This window comes from Peromyscus californicus, unplaced genomic scaffold, assembly GCF_007827085.1.
Source record: "Peromyscus californicus insignis strain IS unplaced genomic scaffold, ASM782708v3 Scaffold_1__1_contigs__length_55948999, whole genome shotgun sequence".
In the NCBI taxonomy this organism is placed as follows: Eukaryota; Metazoa; Chordata; class Mammalia; order Rodentia; family Cricetidae; genus Peromyscus; species Peromyscus californicus.
Genome location: NW_026294492.1, coordinates 32,927,766 through 32,948,782, shown reverse-complemented (window position 1 = coordinate 32,948,782; position 21,017 = coordinate 32,927,766). Strand labels below are relative to the sequence as shown.

The following is a 21,017-nucleotide window of genomic DNA, read 5'->3' as shown; positions in this document are numbered from 1 at the left end:
GGGGAGGGATTCCAAAGAAGTATAAGAATATCTGGAGTGTGGTTAGCTTGATTGTGGTAATTTCTTAAGTATATGTCAAAACTCAGTCAATTGTCTGCTTGAATATCTGTGGCTGTCAACTATAGCACATGAAAGCCATTTTGAAAAAACATCTCATCTGGGCCTAGGGCTCAGTGAATAAAGTGCTTGCCTAGTAAGCTCAATACTCAGGTCCTGAGTGCAAAACTCAGAGCCTATTTTTACATAAACTAGGCTGGCCTGGAACTCACAGAGGCCTGCCTTTTAACTGCTGAGATTAAAGGCATGGACTGCCATGCCCACAGAATCCATTTTTAAAGAGCTGGGTATGGGAGCAGGCACTCACAATCCTGATCTTGCGGGTGTAGGAACGGGCGCATCTCTGAGGCTTGGTGGCCAGCCTAACTAAATCGGCAAGGTCTAGGCCAATGAAAAGACCTTGTCTCGTAAAACAAGGGGTTGGCACCCAAGGAATGACACCTGAGGTTGACCTCTGGCCTTGACATGTCCACATAGACATTGACACAGACAGACAGACAGACAGACAGACAGACAGACACACACACACACACACACACACACACACACACACACACACACGATCTAGGTGATTCCATGGTGCAGCTAAATTGGAGGACTCCCTCCCCCCTGAAACACGCACACATCACTCTCCAAAGTCCTTCAGCTTTGGCTGGCAAACCGAGCCGCCATTAAGCCCCAGAGTCCTCTACTGTAAGAGTCCAGTCCTGCTGCGAACAGGAACCGTACAGGATGGCTGCAGAGCCAGGGTACCAGTCGCCTGCCCATATCACTGTGGTAATTCCAAGGCATTCGCTTTAGGCCACAGGGAAGCACCAGATAAAAGCTACGGCTCTGACATGAAATATAGCCAGCGCTTCAAGCCTTTAAGCTTCTGGAGTAATAAATCATCCACGGTGCCGAGACAATTTTGGATCTGATAATTGGGTGAAACTCCTCCTCCCTTCCTTCACGGGCCGAGTGAGCTTCTGTACTGCTCTTCCTTTGTGGGAGGCTGTCATTGGAGCCCATTGTCTGCTTCCTTTCCCTGACTCCGTCTTCAGCGGCTCCAAGAATAGAGACTTGACTGTCTGGATGAGGTTGTTGACTCTGTGAGCTAAGAGAGACTTCCTTAAATAAGCGCATCTCCTCTTTCTTCTCAAGGACTCAAACGGGGCACTCCACAGAAGGCTTGACATTGGATGAAGGAGGCTGGTCTCTCCGTGCGTCCAGTTTTGCTCAGAGGCAGGGGAATGACTTAGAGTGGCATACTTTAACCCTCCTCTGTTAGTGTATATGAATCATGTGGGGATCCTGTTAGGATGTGACTGTGAGGCAAAGAATGAGGTGGCCCCAAGACTTCCATCTGAGCGGCTTCTCCCAGGTGGGACTGATGCTGCTAGCTGCATCTTGGGACACAGTGAAGCAACATTATAACCTCCATTCATAACGGCGGTCACTCAAATCAAAATGAGGAAACGTCTCAGCACTGTCCACCCCACAGTTATGAATACTCTTCCTTGTGTAAATGCTTCTGCATCTGGGAAGGAGAAGAACCCACTTGCTGGGCACTGCCTGGCATTACAAAATACATAGCTCAGCGGGTAAAAGGCGTGCCACACAAGCATGGGGACCCGAGTTCAGATCCCCAGGACCCACATAACAGCCCAGGAAGGACCTGGACATCTGCAGCTCCAGAGCTGGTGGGGATGGAGATCTACCTAGATCCCGGGAGCTCACTAATCATACAGTCTGACTGAGATGGCCCCAGCTCCAGAACCTGTCTCAAACTTAGGTGCTAACTGATAGAAAAGACACCTAACATTGACCTCTGTTTTTCACATGCACAGGCAAGTACACACACACACACACACACACACACACACACGCAGAAATATTGGTTTTTCGAGACAGGATTTCTCTGTGAAACTGTCCTAGCTATCCTGGATCTTGCTCTATAGACCAGGCTGGCCTTGAACTCTCAGAGATCCACCTGCCTCTGCCTCCTGAGTGCTGGGATTAAAGGCGTGTGCCACCACTGCCCGGCTATGCAGAAATATTGTTGGCTAGATTCTTCTTATCCTTTTCTGGAAAGAATTCATAACAGCATTTTTCTTTTTGTGGGTTATATTTAGTTAGCCCAGCCCAAGCCACCTTATGATTGTCACATTCAACTACTTCTTGTGTAGATTTGCTTTCATATTTTGTATTTCGAAAGGTATGTGCTATTCAGGGCGGAGACGCTTACGCCAAGTGCATCACCTAGCTGTTGTTTTCAGTTCCGGTGACAAAGGGGTTGCTCTCTTTCCCAGATCGTGGGAGGATGAGGTTGCATGTCTTGAATTTTCTTCTTTTTGAGGCAAAGATAGCCCTGGAAACAGCGGCACTTGCTTGCGATGATTTAGAGTCGCAGTGAAATCTGTTGGAATGAGTTGCAGGACGGTATCGAGACATGGTCATGAATCTTCCCAGGAAGCTGGCTGTAGCACAGCATAGGTTTTTCTCATTCACTACTTACTTCCCCTTCTACTTCGTGAGTCAAATTGCATCGATTTTTTTTTTTTTCCAAATCAAATACTTGATTTTGGGGAAGGAAATATAGTAACTTAGTTCAACCTAAAACTGATGAAGCTAAGCAAACACACACACACACACACACACACACACACACACACACACACACACATACACACGTACACACACGATGTTTATTAGGATGTACATACAAATTTGTGTGTGGTGCACAGACATACATGCAGGCAAAAACATCCACATACATAAAATAAATAAAACAAGTAAAAAGAGCTCCCTCTGTTTTTGTTAAAAAAAAAAACCTTACTGTGAGTGATTTCTCGTCTCCTTTTGCCTTGCTAATTAAATGAGCATACGACAGTTTTCAATGAAAATAACAGAGGAGAAGGAACTGGTGACGGTTAAGCATAAATCCATGTTCCTAGCTCTGCATTCCGGTCCAAGAATCCTTATTAAGCGATTACAAGAGCAATTTTCTGTCTTTCAAGCATCTACTTCTTTTTTTCCTTCCAGAAGAATGTGAATCATCGCTGGAATGAATATAGTAATAAGAGCAGTTTTGTCAACAGTGTGGGACAGGAAGGAGAGCTGAGGCTGGGGTGTCTGGACGATGGTTTTGGATGGGGTTTGGGATATTTTGTTGTTGTTGTTGTTGTTGTTTATTGCCAGAAAATTTAAAGTTCAAAAGGTGTGGAAAAGCATATCGATTAGGTCTGGACTGGTCAAATGCTAGATTTATATCTGCATTTAGCTAATGTTTTACACATGGTCTCTTTGGACCTAAAAAGCATTGTAGCCCTGGTTATCGAAGGCCGATGGCCAGCTGCAAGCCATTCTTTCTCTTGTCTTCAAATCACGGCCATTTACTAGTTAGGTAGATACTAAATCTCTAGGAATACAAGGGGACGTGAGTGGCCCATGTGACCCCTGATCTCTAAAGTCCCATTGGCGCCTGTGGACCTTTCTGGGTTTTGTTTCTCCCCAAAGCCCCTGCTCCAATTGACACATTCACAAGTGAGAGCTGGTGAGGTAAGCTGACCACCAGCCCTTGGGCCTATCCATCTTCTGTTAAGTTTATCAAGTACATTCAGCTCTGCTGATAGAAATTTCTCCCCGTTATTTAATTGTCATTAAGAATTATGCTGCTATGTGGGGTGTGGTGGCATATGCCTTTAATTCCAGCACTTGGGAAGCAGATTTTTATACGTTCCAAGCCAGCCTGGTCTATATAGCAAGTTTCAGGCCAGCCAGTGCTGCATAGTGAGATCTCACCTTAAAAAACAAACAAACAGGGACTGGAGAGATGGCTCAGCGGTTAAGAGCACTGACTGCTCTTCCAGAGGTCATGAGTTCAATTCCCAGCACCCACATGGCAGCTAACAACTGTTTGTAACTACAAGATCTGACACCCTTACACAGACATGCATACAGGCAGAACATCAATGCACATAAAATAAAAAATAAATAAATTTAAGAAAGAAACAAACAAACAAAACAGGTCTGGCAGTGGTGGTAGACACCTTTAATCCCAGCACTTAGGTGGTAAATGCAGGCATATTTCTATGAGTTCAGGGCCAGCCTGGTTTACAAAGCTAGTTCCAGGACATGCAAGGATACAAAAAGAAACTCTTGTCTTGAAAAAACAAAAACAAAACAACCACAAAACAAAATAACAAAAGTATGTTGCATTGTATAAGCATTTTACATATGTTCTCTTATTCAATCTTCATGATATACATAATACAGATGGGAAACAGAGGGACAGGAAGATTATATAATATATCTAGATCCTCAAGGTCAAGATCCTAAATACAGTCATGTATAACATGTTTTGGACAAATATGACAGCGTCTCATAAGAGTACAATGAAGCCGGGCATTGGTGGCGCACGCCTTTAATCCAAGCACTCGGGAGGCAGAGGCAGGCGGATCTCTGTGAGTTTGAGGCCAGCCTGGGCTACAGAGTGAGTTCCAGGACAGGCTCCAAAGCTACACAGAGAAACCCTGTCTCGAAAAAAACCAAAAAAAAAAAAAGAGTACAAGGAAGCTGAAACATCTCGCCTTCTCCCATCCCCCCACTACTCCTTCCTCTTCTCCCTTAGGAAGAGGAAACGAACGTAGCCTTGCATAGACTAGTCAAGGACTCCACCACTGAGCTACACTACACGGGCGGTACCTAGGAGCTGAAGCATTCCCATCACTTCCTGACATCCTAGTCTTGGTGATGCTGGTGTAGGCAGACCTTGCCAGGTGTGTGTTAGCACACCACAAGTCATTGTGTGCTCTACATAAAGTTAATAACGAGACACAGCTATGTTCCTGGTGTTGCAATAACTCGAGAGAGTGCTCTGACTTCCAAGACTGCATGATGGACGGGTCTTTTTCACAGCAGGCTCATCCATGTGATGTTCACTGTGTATGTTGTTCAATTATGAGACCAGATGCGGTGACTGGCCATCTAGTCCGACTTATGAGTCTCACACGGTGGTGAGACTGACTAACCATGCCCTTCTCAGAAAGCTTTCCATCATTACGGGACACATGAGTACACTGTACAGGCATCTGAATCCCAGGGCTCGTCTCCCAACCACTCTGGACTTCTGCTTCCTTTTGCCATGGATTCTTTCAGGATTTGGGAACACTGGTGTTTGGGAAAGGGATAAAGATACAGACAACAGCTGGGCGGTGGTGGCGCACGCCTGTAATCCCAGCACTCAGGAGGCAGAGGCAGGTAGATCTCTGTGAGTTTGAGGCCAGCCTGGTCTACAGAGCTAGTCCAGGACAGGCTCCAAAGCTACAGAGAAACCCTGTCTCGAGAAACCAAAAAAAAAAAAAGAAAGAAAAAAAAGATACAGACAACTAGTAAAGCTGTTTCGAATCTTCCTAGATACCCATTTATTTGCCAGTTATCTGTTCCCACTCAATTCTTCCAGAGTATAATTTCAATTTAATCAAAGTACCACAAAGTCCCATCTCTAACCAAGAAGCTGTTTGCAATGGATAACTGTAGGGAGAGGGGAAAAGTCAGTTTTCTTCAATGGAGTGACACTGGGTATATCAGGCACACTCCGGGGCAGGCCTCGTGTTTAGGGAGCAGTTGGCCAACACAAAACAGACTCATGTTTTCTGGTGTGCTTTTTTCTTGTATTATTATTATTATTATTGTTATTGTTATTTTAAAGACAGGGTTTCTCTGTGTAGGTTTTGGCTGTCCTGGAGCTCACTCTGTAGACCAGGCTGGCCTTGAACTCACAGAGATCCGCCTGCCTCTGCCTCCCGAGTGCTGGGGTTAAAGGTGTGAGCCATCACCGCCTGGCCCTTTTTTTTCTGAGACAAAGAACATGAAGTGAATGGGGAAGATTTGGGAGGAGTGGGACAGAGAAAAAATATTACCAAAATATATGATTTCTTTCAATTAAAAAGTTAAAAAAAAATAAAGTCAAAGTATCAAACTTCAAAGCAGATAGCATTTCCTGGTGATCTACCCCCACCTCCCTTGACCCCAAAGTTCCTGGGTCCCAAGTCTCCCATAGTCATGTCTGAATTTTAAAACTATCTTCCTGGTTGTTACTAGGTGGGTCCCGTGCTACTCAGCAAGATTCTGAAATCTGACTTGAAGGAGCGGCAGAGAGATGGGGCTAGACCCGTAGCATGTACATTCTGTGTGATGTGGAAGCCGAGGGTGGGGGCTGGAGAGAGGGAGGCAGACAGGCAGAGGGGGAGAGTGGGGGATGGGAAGGAGAAAGATGAACGTGAAGTAGATGCCGAGATAGTCAGGTTTCCCCATCACTCGGGCCTTGGTGAAGCAACTTTGTTTCCTTAAATGCATTCTCCTAAGCCAGGCACAGGGTTCTGTACCTGTAGTCCCAGCACCTGAGAAGTGGAGGCAGGAGGACCAGGAGTTCAAAGTCATCAATTACATAGGCTTAGAGGCCAGCCTGGACTGCAGGAGACCCTGTCTCAAAGACAAAACAAAAGGAACCTAAGACCCTACATTCAGCCCGTACTGACAACCTCCACTCTACTGGTACAGTCCACACCCCAAGCCCTGTTTGAACCTCTAATTGTATTTTCTAAAGCCAGGTCATTTTCTCTGCTCTTCACTTTGCATTCTACTATGAGGCCAATCTTTTCAACTCAAAAAACATTCACGGCTCACTAGTGCTTGTATTTCATGGATCACCAGATTAAAAAAAAAAATTGCTGTGGTCAAAGATGCTAGGGAAATACAATTTTCTCTTTTCTTTTTCTTTTTTTCTTTTTTTTTTTTTTTTTGGTTTTTCGAGACAGGGTTTCTCTGTGTAGCTTTGCACCTTTCCTGGAACTCGCTTTGGAGACCAGGCTGGCCTCGAACTCACAGAGATCCGCCTGCCTCTGCCTCCCGAGTGCTGGGAGTAAAGGCGTGCGCCACCACCGCCCGGCTTGTTTTGTTTTTTGAGATAGGGTTTCTCTGTGTAACAGCCCTGGTCCACCATCCTGGAACTCACTCTGTAGACCAGGCTGGCCTTGAACTTACAGAGATCCACCTGCCTCTGTCTCCTGAGTGCTGGGATTAAAGGCATGCACCACCACTTGGCCAATATGGAAGTTATGAATCTTACTCCCTGTCCCAAAAAGCCAAACCTAGCTTGAATTTGTTTTCTTTTCTGGTATAACACCTACAACACAGGGAAACATGCCTATTGGGGGGGGGGGGGTGTCCTTTACTCACATGCATGGTGTGTGGGTTAGCCGATTTGATTTCCCCGTTCGTCCTTATTACCTCCCAAATATCATCCCATGTTTCTGTCTTTACCTAGCTCCTGCTAAAATGTTTCAATTCCGAGGCAGAGGCCCGGAGAATTCCCTTGCGTTCTGACTTTGTGCACGACCTTCTTGTGGGCTGTGCTCAGCTTTCTTTTTTGACCAGGCGTTGCCCTGACCTGAGAATGTCCTCGGAATTCACTGATAATGGAGGCACTGTCCTGTGCAGACATCTGTGATGCGATCAAAATAGCCTCTGCCTCCTCCTCTTCCCAGACTCTCTGATTTCCTCTCCCTCCCTGGTCTCCATGTCACTCCCTTCTTCTCCCTCAGGGAGAAACTGCTGATGGACTTTGATATCAGAACCTCCTTCAGGAGGGCTCAAATGGAGCAGGAGGAGAAGGCAGAGGATCAAATAGCAGCTGCGCAGGGGCTATATATACAGCTTTCCCGGCTGCAGAAGCAGCGGTCCAGGCCAGCTGCCCTGCTACTGACCAGCAGAGAGGAAGAGAGGAGACTTGAAAGCAGCCAGAAACACAGCAGGAATCCTCATGTTGGGAGCGTGAAGGAGAGGGAAAGGGCTTAAAAAACAAAACAAAACATTGTATGAGGCAAGGTGATGCATGCCTATAATCCCAGCACTCCGGAACCAGAGGCGAGAGGATTGCCACAAGTCTGAAGCTAATCTGGTCTATATTTAACGAGTTCCAGGACAAAGTAACAAGACCCTTAAAAAAATTATTGTTTTTGTGTGTTGTGTGTGTGGTGGGTAGGGGTGCAGAGGGGAAGTGTGGGGCATCAATCCAGGTTTGTAGCTAGAAACCACAAGTGGAACTTCTGGAACACCCTTGGTGCCCAGTGGAGACATGGGCGCTTCCTGGTCTATGGGACTTAGATTGTAGTCAGACTAGGAGCTGGATGGTGGTGGCGCATGCCTTTAATCCCAGAACTCGGGAGGCAGAGGCAGGAGGATCTCAGTTCGAGGCCAGCCTGGGCTACAGGGTGAGTTCCAGGAAAGGCACAAAGCTATACAGAAAAACCCTGTTTCGAAAAACAAAACAAAACAAAAACAAAAACAGACTAGCTTTGGCTGGTTGCCACAGTCCCAGGTCATGAGCCCACCTCTGCTGTAGGGGTCCCTAACAATATGGTCCTTAGTTTCCCCCTGTGCTGTACTGGTTTTGTGGGGGCTGTGGGCCCAGGGTACGACATAGCTCTGTAGCACAGGACTGCCCTCCCCATTCATGGTTTAACTTGATTTATGCTTACTGCAGAGAGGCTGCTTACGTAACAGTGGCGTCTTAGAGAAAGTCTATATTGGCAGCCAGCCTTGAGGCTGGAATTCTTGTGGGAAAAGGGAGGCATGGCCTCCAGAAGACCTCTGTTAGAGTGTCGGTGGTGGGGCCAGGCAAGCAGAACGGTTAACTTATTTTCACCCAAATGGTCCTAGGACTCTGATGACCTGGGTCTGCCCAGATGTGCCCAGATGTGCTCAGAGTAGGCACAGAGGGAAATGGCAGAAGGGTTTCTTTTTCAAAGATCTAACTGACGGCATGGGAAAGATGGCTCAGTGGTTAAGAGCACTGGCTGCTCTTCCAGAGGACCCACATTCAATTCCCAGCATCCATATGATGGCCCATAACCACCTGTAACTCTGGTTTCAGGGATTCTGATGGGCTTCTGGCCTCTCTGGGCAACAGGCATGTACGTGGTACAGATATAAATGCAGGCAATTATTCATACCCATAAAATAATAAAAGTTTTTTCCGAAGGACTATTGAATAATGTTGAGGGGGTTGCTTGGGTTTCATCCTCATAAATTTATTTACTCATTTATTTTTCAGACAGGGTCTCATGTATCCCAGGGTGACTTTAAACTTCCCGCGTAGCCAAATTGATTTTTTGATCCTCCTGCCTCTACCTCCGGAGTCCTGAGATTATAGACATGCTCTACCATGCTAGGTTTTGGCAGTGCGGAGGATTGAGGCCAGAGCTTTGTGCACACGCTCTGTTAACTGAACTGCACCCCCAGTGTCTTAGTTAGGGTTACTATGGCTGTGATAAAACACCATGACCAAAAGCAACTTGGGGAGCAAAGGGTTTCCTTCACTCAGTTTCATATCACAGTTCATCATTAAAAGCAGTCAGGGCAGGAACTCACATAGGGCAGGAACCTGGAGGCAGGAACTGATGCAGAGGCCATGGAGGAGTGCTGCTTACTGACTTGCTCACCATGGCTTGCTCAGCCTGTTTCCTTTTAGAACCCAGGACCCTGTTTCCTTATAGAGCCCAGGTAGCCCTACTCACAATGTGCTGGGACCTCCCCCATCAATCACTAATTAAGAAAATGCCCTGCAGGGTTGTGTACAGCCAGATCTGATGCAGGCATTCTCTTAATTGAGTTTCTCTCCTCTCGATGACTTTAGCTTGCGTCACATTGACATAAAACCAACCAGGCCACCCAGCTCATCATCATCATAGCTCCTGAAGTAGGCCTGTGTTTTCCTCTAGCTGTATTCAACCATCACAGGCAGAGACAGACAAGAGTCTGCTTTCACGCCAGCTGGATATGACAAAGGGGAGCACAAACAGTTGAGGGCATGCCCTGGGGCCACACGGGTGTCATGGCTGACCATGGAACTGATTCTGGGTTGGGAAGGGAGCGGAAACAACAGTTAAGGGTGGAGGGACTGGGAGGTGAGACGTGCTGAGGGGGCCAAAGGAGGGGTGCAGTGAGGACATGAAAGACAGGCTGCTGTAAGAACGGGTACAGAGAACTGGGATCATGAACGAGGTGCCATTGCCGGCAGTCACAGGCATGGGCTGAGTGATCACTGGTGGAGGGGAGTTCAATGGACTTCGAGGTTGGACGTGGGCAGGGTCATTTATATGTACATGTTGAAGTCACCACTAGAGTAAAATGGTGTGAAAAGGCCAAGAGTGGAGGAAAACTAGGATCTAATATACTAGAAAAATGATCTCTGGGGGACCAGGGAAGGCAGTAGTGGTTTATATAACCCGACGACATAAATTCAACATAGCGTGGAAGGAGAAATAAAGAGAAACTTAGCAGGTCACCTGACTCATGCATGTCCAGGTCTAGCGATGTGTTGAGAGAGAAAAACAGTGCCCTGTTTGAGAAGAGGGTGAGGAGAGGCCAGGAGGGGTATGGTGAGAAATATGTGAGTAGGCTTAGAGACTAGATTGAGGATCAAGGACATTAGCCCACTGTAGTGGGTGTCTCTAGTGCAGCCCAAGAGACTAGCAGGTAACTGCTCTACCTGCCTATGACCTTGAAGTACATGCCCCTGGGGTGTGGCCTCTCCACTACCCTTAAGGCCTGAGATGCACAGTTCTCTTTTCTCCCTGGTGGGCTTGGATGCGGGACTGACTGAGATGGCTGGAACCTCGAGCAACTGTGCCCCAGCGTTCCAGAACCTGTGGCGATTTTCTTCTGTACAGTGAATTTTTCTCCCCTGATAAATTCCTTTGCCCTTTAAGTGGACTCTGTCGATTTCTCACATCAGCCCACCTTGGATTAGGAACTCTAAAAGGGCAAAGAGGAAGGAATTCAGGATCGGGCATGGGGGTGGGATACGGTGGGTGGGGGAGAGCTCCTCAAGAGTGGGATGCCAAAGTCTTAGGGGAGTTAGCAAGGTGATCTTAGGACCCACAAGCTGGACAAGGCAGATGGTGGTGATGAGTCTGAGTGCTGGGGTTCAGGAGCTCTTCTCCATTTGTTAATTGGGGGAAATGTGAGGAAAAGCCCCTTACCCAGCATGGAAACTCTCTGCAGGGGTCTCGAACCTTCTTGTCTGTCTTCTCTCCTTTTCATGGTCTCAACGTTGTGATGCTTCTGACTCTGGCACATTAACCACTGGCTTTAAAGAAGGTCGGACAGGTATGTTTTCCTTCCTGACTAATGAGTTTCCTGTTCTAGAATCACCACATCTGCTCCTCCCCCCACTTCACCGTGTACATCCGGGGCTTTGTGGACACACATGGGCCATTGCTAAAAAAGGTCTACTGCATTCAAATAACCAGAGCTGAAATCCTCCCCGATATTAGGGCAGACCAAGGCAGCCGGAAGCCCCAGTCTGGCTGAAAGCTTACCTCCCACACCTCCATGCAAAACCTTGACTCACAAAGGACTCACCAGCCCCCATCCTGAGGAGTTATGGACAGCTGATGGCTCCTGGGACTGGAGAGTCAGTTTTCCTTACGGAAATGACCCCTGGTAGGTCAACCACGCTCTAGTGGATGGCCCACTCTCATGGGCAGGACGAACTGGGGCTCAGTGAATTCTTAAAAGCAAAGATCTGTCCTCACTCTGCTCCTTTCTGCATGCACAATAAACTGCTTTGGCAGGAAAACCCTTTGACTTAAGGGAAGAGGTTTTTTTGATCCGTGGTCCACGTTTCAGAGAGCGCAGCTGCTCGCCATCTTGGTAAATGAGGGTGCGCGCTTCAGTTCCTGGCTGCCCAGACCTCAGTTAATCACTAGGGCCTTGTGTTCACTTAGCTCCTCTTTGGGGCTTGGCTTAGTCCTAACTGGGAGCCAGGCCCATTCCTTTGGGCTCACTCAGAGTCTGAGTCCAAGCAGTAATCACCTCCAGGCATTCCCTCGTCCATTCCCCGGGGCACTTCCGGGACAGGGGAAGGACCTGGGGTCAGTAAGTAAGCAGTGCTTGCTGCTTGTGCTGACTTGCACGAGAGAGAAGGCAAGGTCTTGGGAGGGAGGTGAGGTTTCTGGTGCTGGCTCCAGTGTCAGGGCAGCCGCCCGAGCAATGGTTTCTCATCTGGTGGTTTTCTAGAAGCCCAGAACCCTCTGCTGTGCTCTGGCATCATCGGACGCCTTGTTTTCAAGAGTCATGTTTTCTCTCCTTAACACATCTCATTTTCTTTAATCGGCCCTCAGGAAAAGCCCTTCACACCAGGATGAAGCTCGTAGACAGAGCGGGGTTCTTGTGAGTGATCTTTCTGTTTCTGTGAGACGTTTCAGCGGAGCGGCAGAAAGAGATAGGATGGGAGAGCAAAATTAAGTAACCGGTAGAGGGCACGCCACTGTGGCCAGAACTACAGATTTTGGGGAAGAAGCTAAAAAACTTAGGGAGACAAGGGTTTATCCCATTCCCCCCCCCCCCCCCACGTTCCATATACCAGTTCATCATCAAAAGCAGTGAGGGCAGGAACTCAAACGGGGGCAGGAACCTGCAGGCAGGAGCTGATGCAGAGGCCATGGAGGGGTGCTGCTTACTGGCTTGCTAAACTTGTGGGGGTTTTTTTTGTTTGTTTGGTTTTTTTTTTTTTGTTTTTTTTTGTTTTTTCGAGACAGGGTTTCTCTGTGTAGCTTTGCGCCTTTCCTGGATCTCGCGCTGTAGACCAGGCTGGCCTCGAACTCACAGAGATCCGCTTGTTTTTTTTTTTTGAGACAGGGTTTCTGTGACACTTTGCACCTTTCCTGGAACTCACTCTGTAGCCCAGGCTGGCCTCGAACTCCCAGAGATCCACCTTCCTCTGCCTCCTGAATGCTGGGATAAAAGGCATGTGCCACCACCGCCTGGCTCAGCTTGTGTTCTTATAGAACCCAGGGCCACCAGCCCAGGGATGTCCCCCACCCACAATGGGCTGGGCCCTTCCCCATCAGTCACTAATTTTAAGAAATATCCTACAGCTGGGTCTTATGGAGGCGTGTTCTCAGTTGAGGTTCCCTCCTTTCAGATGACTCTAGCTTGTGTCAAATTGACATGAAACCAGTCAGCACAACTGACCCCTTGTAAACTTGACACACAAACACATGACTGCTAAACCATAACCCTTCCTTTCCTGTTCTTCCCCAAGGTCGCAATTACTATCAACGTTATAATATAAACATTCTAATTTTCGGGGGGGGGGGGGCGGTTGTTGAGACAAAGTTTCTCTGGGATTTAATCCCTCTTCTGGATTAAAGATGTTCGCCACCACAAGCCGGGCGGTGGTGGCGCACGCCTTTAATCCCAGCACTCGGGAGGCAGAGGCAGGCGGATCTCTGTGAGTTCGAGGCCAGCCTGGTCTACAGCGCGAGATCCAGGAAAGGCGCAAAGCTACACAGAGAAACCCTGTCTCGAAAAACCAAAAAAAAAAAAAAAAAAAAAAAAAAGATGTTCGCCACCACTGCCTGGCCTAAATATTCCAAATTTTAAAAATCTCATCGTCTTTAAAAATTCAAACACTTAAAAATTCAGCCTCTTTAAAATAACCAGTCTCTCTTAAAAATCCAAAGTATTTTAAAATTCAAAGTCTTTCAACGGTGGGTTCCTGTAAAATAAAAAATAAATTAAGTATTCTCTGACTCCAAGAGGGGAAGAACCAGGGCACAGTCACAATCTGAACAAAGCGGAAACAAAACCCCAACAGTATAAATAGCTCAATGTTCAATGTCTGGGATTCACTCACCATCTTCTGGGCTCCTCCAAGGGGCTTGGGTCACCTCTCCAGCTCTGCCCTCTGCAGCACACACAGCTTGTCTTCTAGGTTCCAGCTGGCCCCACTCCACGGCTGCTGCTGTTCTTGGCTATCCCATGGTACTGGCATCTCCAAAAATGCTGGAGTATCTTGCTGCAACTGGGATGCAGCTTCACCAATAGCCTCTCCTGGGCTCTCTTCAGGGACTCAAGCCCAGCCACACAGTGTCAAGACTCAGCTGCTCTCCATGACCCTTTTCATGCCTTCAAAACCAGTACCACTGAGTGACTGCCCCACCCCCACCCCCAAACAGAGTTTCTCTGTGTAGCTTTGGCTGTCCTGGAACTCGATCTATACACCAGGCTGGCCTCGAACTCACAGAGATCTGCCTGCCTCTGCCTCTCAAGAGCTGGGATTAAAGGCATGTGCAACCACCACCCAACACTTGGGTGACTCTTATACTACCAAGTTCAGCTGCCAGCAGGACCACAGCATCTGGGGAGGAAACACTCGCCAGAAGACTTCACTTCAGTGATGCTGGTCTCTTTTTAATCATAGCTGATTCTTCAGCCCCAGCTGACCAGCATCCATTACCCCAGCAAAGCAAGGTTTTACTTTATTGGTTCTGGTCTCTTGTTAATCACAGCCGATTCTTCAGCTCCAGCTGACCAGACACCACAGATTCTTCACATAAAAGGCCTGGTAGGGTCTCTGCTTCCCTCTGAAACTTCACAGGCCAGGCCTCCATCATCTACATTGCTCTCAGCATCTTCCAGGCTCCTGTGGAATAGTTCACGGAGATTTCAACACTCAATGGCTTTTCTGGTCCAAAGTTCCCGAGTTCTTCCACAGTCCTCCCCAAAACAACATGGTTAGGTCTGTCACATCAATACCCCACTATCCTGACACCAACTAGTCAGCACACCTGGGGAGGGCCACCTCTCCCAACCCCAGCTTTACCCAGTTGCCTGTAGTTCTTTGTGTGGGGTTAAGGCCTTGCGTGGGCCTTTTCCTGTATGTACAGTTTGGCGTCTTTCTTGGTGTCCTCCTTGGTCAGCTCACCTTGGGGCAGTCATGTTGGTGAGACGTGAAGGGCGTAGTTGCTGATGTTACTAGGAGACACAATCTCAGAACAAGCTGTTAGGATTCTGCCACTCCAGCTGTATGACCGCACATGCGCAGTTCAGTAGCTAAGCAAGGGGTCTTACGTCATCTGTGCACTGAGTGATTACGTAATGAGTGTGGCGTGGTCACGCAATCAGGACATGTGTGACATAGCTCCGTAAGCCCACCTGCAGAGATCCTTAAAAAGCCGGTCACAGGCCGGGCGGTGGTGGCGCACGCCTTTAATCCCAGCACTCGGGAGGCAGAGGCAGGCGGATCTCTGTGAGTTCGAGGCCAGCCTGGTCTCCAAAGCGAGTACCAGGAAAGGCGCAAAGCTACACAGAGAAACCCTGTCTCGAAAAACCAAAAAAAAAAAAAAAAAAAAAAAAAAAAAAAAAAAAAAGCCGGTCACAGACTCCACACTTAATCCACATGTGTCTCTGCCCCAGGCCTGGCCCTACTCTCTTCTGTGTCCCCACTTCCTCCTAATAAAGCTCTGACACTGGGTTTTGTTGTGCCTCGTGCCTCGTGCCCTCTCTCACACGGTAACCAGCACCTCTTATTATTTTTAAAACCAACACAAACTCCTTGATCCTTTGGCTCTTACCCATCTTTCCATCCCCTCTTCTGGTTTCCTGAGCCTTTGTAGATGTATCCACTGGGCCTGGGCTCCATAAGTCTGCGTGTTGATTGGTTGTAGTTTTTCTACAGTGGGCTCTGTCTGTTGCAAAGAGAAGTTCCCTTGATGAGGGGTGAAGACTACCCTTATCTATGGCTATAAGAACCAATATTTACAGGTTATTGTTAGGGATTCTGCTGGTTTAGTAAATTAGTGGTTGTAGATTCCCCTCCAATAACCATGACTTCACCAGCACTCATTTAGCTAGCTGGGTTTCCAGTACCAGGCATAGTATCTTTCTTGTTGTGATCAGGTCTTAAGTCCAACTAGAGAGCCGTTGGTTACCACCAAGGTACGTACCACTACTGCATCTGTGGGTACCATTGTGCCATGATGGTTTGCGGATGTGGTTCGTAGGCATTGTAGCTGGGGGGTACAGTTGGCCATCTCCCTCCTCTGGAAGCTTGCCAGCACCTTCTGGCACCATGGAAGCTAGAATCAGGGAGGGGGTATTCAGTTCAGCTCCAGCTCAGGGGTCCTGGGCCCCTCTTTCTGAAGTATATGGTGTCTTCAGCAATAGGGACTCACCAACCATAAAAGGGTATTTTGTTGCTGTTGTTGTTTGTTTTTCTTGGAGGCAGAGAGTATCACTGTCTTGCCCTGGTTGCTCTAGAACTTGTTAGGTAGACCAGGCTGGCCTCAAGATTACAGAGATCCACCTGCCTCAACCTCTTGAGTGCTGGGATTAGAGATATGTGCCACCATACCCAGCATTTAAAAACAATTTTAAAATTGCCTTACAAAATAATGGATTTCCATGTGGGGTTTTCATGCATATTTATTTTTTGTTGCTCTCTCCCTAACTCTTGCTCCTTCTCGGTCTCCCTGTTCCCACTCTACCCACTGCCAGGGTCCCCTTCCACGTTTCCTCTCTTGTCTTCCCCCTCCCCCTCCTCGGAGGACCCCCCCAGTCTCATTGGTCCCTTCTTAGTTTCCTGGCTTTATTATTGTCAATCTTAGCAAAAAATACCCTTGGACTGCCCTGTGCTCACGGGAAGGGCTGTCCTGCTTCTGATTCTGATTCTTGGTAGTCACCAAGGTCTGAGTCCATCTGGAATTCTGCTACGAGAGACATTTTATTTCACACGCCGTGGCTACAGAGCAGGTTTCCCGGGTTCTCCTGGAAAGCCATCAGGTTCAGTGACTATGGTCCAGTCAGACTGGGATGCATAGCGTGAAGGTCTTTGAACCCACAGAACTCCAGAGAAACCAGGAATGTTCAGCACATAGGACCGTCTTTCCAGTGGGAAAGATGAAAAAGCGGTTCTTCCATCCAGAAAGCCGAGAACTGGAAGTGATTAACAGTCGGGTGATCTGTGTTATCTGTTGGGCCAGGCCATATCAAGCTCTTACAACCAAGACGGGAGGTGGCTAGTAATCTAAATGACCCTTATAGCCAGAGGCTCCCCCGAGCTCCCGGCATCCAGGACCAGAGGTGGCTAATAGTCCAAATGAGTTCTACACTATCTGTACGACTGAGACCAGGCCAGACCCTTAGGCCCTTTAGCTAGTACATGTAGTGTATCTCTAGAACCCTTCTTTTTGGAGGAAATGGCATGTACCCTGAGCTGAGTTTCAATGTAATTACACATTTCCTTGTGAACCGGGCATTGTATCACACCAGGAAACTTCTTTTCAAATTGTACTGGGCTTAAATACCCTGGGAATAAACCACCTGTTATTAGACGCCCCGAAGTCTGATCCAGGTGAAGTCGGTCTGTACTGGGTTTTCATTCTTATCTCTTGACTCTGGTTCACTTCCTCGTATAACACCAGCAGGGATCCGCTTACAGGTGGGTCTGCTAGAGGCAGCTGCTGGCGACAGGAAGGTTGTCCTCGTGAAAGACAGCCAAAGACTTCAGGGAGTCCTTTCCAGTTTAGAGAAACAGTCGGGGCTACTATCCTCAACACATGGCCCTGGAACAAGATGCTGGGGTTCAGGTATCCTTGCTAGCTGAGTGTCCATCAGAAGTTACTTAGCCTGTGTGTCCCCCAGCAGCAATCCCCTCAAGTTTCTCTCTCTCTCTCTCTCTCTCTCTCTCTCTCTCTCTCTCTCTCTCTCTCTCTCTCTCTCTCTCTGTTTCCCTAATTCAAAGTCTGTTTCCTAGGGTGGCCTAGAACTCATCGCCACTCTCTTCTCTCAGCTTCCCAAGGGTTAGAATTTCATCTTTACCTCTGTACCATTTTTACCTCTGTAACATGGGGAGTTAACAGTACCTTCTCGGGAGGATTCAATGCTCGCAGTGGTTTTTTTTCTTCCCCCAGCCTTGTCTAGAGCCAGCTCTCACAGCGGAGGAGAGATGAGACTGTATTTTTAGAAGACTTACCCACTCTCCTTTAAATAGGGATTTACTTATCTAGTTAAAGTTTATTTTTGCAGCCCCATTTGAAGACCGGTGCTGTGGAGCCATGCTATTTATCTTCGAGCTGCCCAACTCCCTCAGCCCTTCCTCCAAGCCGGCAGGCTGCTGAACACCCTATGGAAAAACGGTGTCTGGGTCCCCGAGCCTCGGTGGTGGCCCTTCCTAACTCCTGTTTTCCCTCTGTTGGAGCTGAGAGAAAAACGGGACCCTCTTGAATGGCATGGACTGTGTCTCACCAGACTCCAGACCTAGCAGAGCCAGTTCAGAAAGTCCCACCAAACTGCCACCAGCTTGCTGGGGCAAGCAGCCCTCATTTTCTGGTGGAGTTACCTCCCTTTTTTACATATACTTTACAAAGCTTTGGCCCTAGTAGGTCTGCTACCTCTGATCAGAAATTTAGTGTCACATTTTATCTTTTCGACATAGAGGCTCATGTATCCCAGGCTGGCCTTGACCTTGCTGTGTAGCAGAGGATGGTCTTGAACATCCCAGCCCTCCTGCTCCTACCTTCTGATTATAGATGTGTACCCCCACATCTGGTTTATGGGGCATTGGAGCTTGAACCTAGGGCTTAGGCCGGCTAGTAAAGCACTTTACCAATTGAGTTACATTCCTGTCCTCCTCTCCCCTTTTAAACTAAAGGCATTTCTCACCCATTCATGCTGTTTTGTTTTTGAGACAGGGTTTCTCTGTGTAGTTCCGGTGCCTGTCCTAGATCCTGCTCTATAGACCAGGCTGGCCTCGAACTCACAGAGATCCGCCTGCCTCTGCTTTCCGAGTGCTGGGATTAAAGGCCTGCGCCACCGCTGCCCTTCTCACCCATTCAAAGAGCACCCTCCATTTCTTAGAGACCCGGCCACCTCCAGCACACCCTGGAGGTCTGAACAGATTGAGAGAGGAAGGAAAGGGACTTGTGAGTTAGGGAGGTAGGCCCAGGGCAGAGGACAAAGGTTCAGGTGGGGCCCTTAGAAGAAACCTCTCTTGGGGAAAGAGAGGAAACCCAGGCCTCTGATACTGATGAAATTCTCATCCCCTCACCTCAGAGAGACTGATGGCCGGAAGTGCCTGGCCCCAGGAGCCCACGGGTGGGGAGCCGCTGCCCCAGTGCTCAGGCTGCATGCTGCTGGACGCGGATATTTATAGCATTTGCCTCTCTGATTCTGTTTCCACCTGGATATAGGCGGCCGGTGGCTGCCGCATGTGTGGGGACTGCGGGGGCACACATCGATTTTAAGGGGCTGCTGCTTGGCCTTGGGACGCAGGCTGGGGTGTCTACATGGAGGGCGGGCAGGGGAAAAGGCCAGACTGCAGCTCCTCGGTGGAGGGCAGCTTGTGCCAAGAGCTCGGTGGTTAGGCCTGGTGAAACCCGGGGGCTTTCCAACTAACTCCTGGTGTCCCAGCTGCAGCGGCTGTGGGCGGGGTGAGGTAGGTGTGGGTGGCCAGGGACCTGTCTCGGTTTCCTCCCCGCCCGCCCTGGCAGTCACGGTCGGTCGCCTCAGCGGCAATTCAGAAGGGTTAAAGACCAAACAGACCACAAGGACTTTTCTTTGTAGCAGGAAGAGAGGGTCCCAGGAAGGTCGTGCGGCAATCATCTTTTCAGACACAAAACTACCGACTCCACGTTTGCAGACCGGTGATCGCCATCTGCACCTTCAATTTTCCCTAAACCATCGCCACCTGTCCGGCTGCTGGCAGACGGCAATGACATCATTTACAAACATCGAGGTCACTGACCTCTCTGCCTTGCAGACTGTGATTGCAGTTCAGAGGGTAATGCTTAAAAGCAATGGGGACTCTACTATCGGAACTTTAAAGCTACACAAACACACACACACACACAAAGCAAAACAAAACCAACCAAACAAAAACCGAGGGCACAGGCTGGGCATCGTAGCTCACCGTTGGTCATTCCAGGAGTAGGGGGAACTGAGGCAGGACTGCTCACGCGTTCGAGGCCAGCCTGGGAAACTTTGACAAATGCAAATAATGAATGAGGAAGGAAGGAAGTGGGGGGGGGGGGGGAGATACAGAGAGAGAGAGAGAGAGAGACAGAGAGAGAAAGGGCGCAAAAGTGAGAACCCAGTCGCGAGCAGGCCCAGCAGGAGTCAGCCACCTACAGGTCTGTGAGTAAAGCCTGCCTCGACTGTCCCACACACAAGCCAGACTGGAAAGAGGCCAGCACAAGCTCGTGTGAGGGAAGTAACATAAAGAACAGTAGCGATGACCTAGAGGAACGAAAAATACAATTGACACTTGTCCCTGCCTTTCTTTTTCCCACTTAACCTTGTCGCAACCCAGATGAGGTAGGCCAGGGTCAGGGTCACCACGGCACAACGCGGTGGGGGGAAACTGAGGTTTGGGAGCCAGGTTAAGGAGCTCGGAGCTCCAGACCCAGAGGCACGGCCCTCGCGTGGGCGCTGTGGCCACCCCGGCTTTTCCACGAGGGCTGGGGACAGGTTCTGGCACCGCAGGGGCACAGGTCTCAAGGCTGCGGCTGGAAAGGCCGGTTTAGTGGCCCCGGGACGTGGGGGCGGCTTGGCCGGGATCGGGGGGGTGGGGGGGGAGTGCAGCACGGCGAGGCTTGGGGGGCAGCTGGCAGTCAGCTGGGGACCGGGGCCGGCGCTGAGCGGCGGGAAGGCGAGCAGGCCACATACCGCGCGGCGCAGAGGAAATAGCTGGAATTCCTCCCGCCGCGGCGCCGCGCTCGCTCGGGCAGCCCGGGCACGCGCCGCCGGCGGGGAGGGCCGGGGGCGCGCGCCCGAGGTCCGCGTGCTCGGCCCCGGCCCTGCCTCGGGAACTGCTTTTCCCATCCCATCCCGAGCGAGCGCTCCAGCCCCGCCCCGCCAGCATCTGGGTCCTCCGCGCCGCCGGGATGGGGAGAGGGAGAGGAGGGAGGGGGAGGGGGATGGCTGGGGGTGGGTGGAGGGGGCGACAATTGGAGAGAGGCACCGCGCACGAAGGGGCAGACTCCCCGGGCCAGCCAGGCCTCCTGCCTGTTGGTCCCCTTCCTCTGGGAAGGCCCCCCCTGCTCAGTGGTCCATCTTCCCCCCATCCCCCACGGCTCCCTCCAGATGCTGCCCTCTGCCCTCCAGCAAAGGAGATGGTTTGAAGGTCTGGA

General features: G+C 49.4%; 1 long non-coding RNA gene across 1 annotated transcript; it reads right to left on the bottom strand.

Annotated features, from left to right (window-relative positions):
• Positions 1-9,120: 9,120 nt before the first annotated feature.
• Positions 9,121-20,424, bottom strand: LOC128115570 (uncharacterized). Its single transcript, XR_008220207.1, has 4 exons — positions 17,212-20,424; positions 15,465-15,578; positions 13,745-14,533; positions 9,121-12,295 (listed from the first exon to the last, which is right to left on the bottom strand). It is a non-coding gene; the product is annotated as an uncharacterized LOC128115570 (long non-coding RNA).
• Between the last annotated feature and the right edge of the window lie 593 nt (positions 20,425-21,017).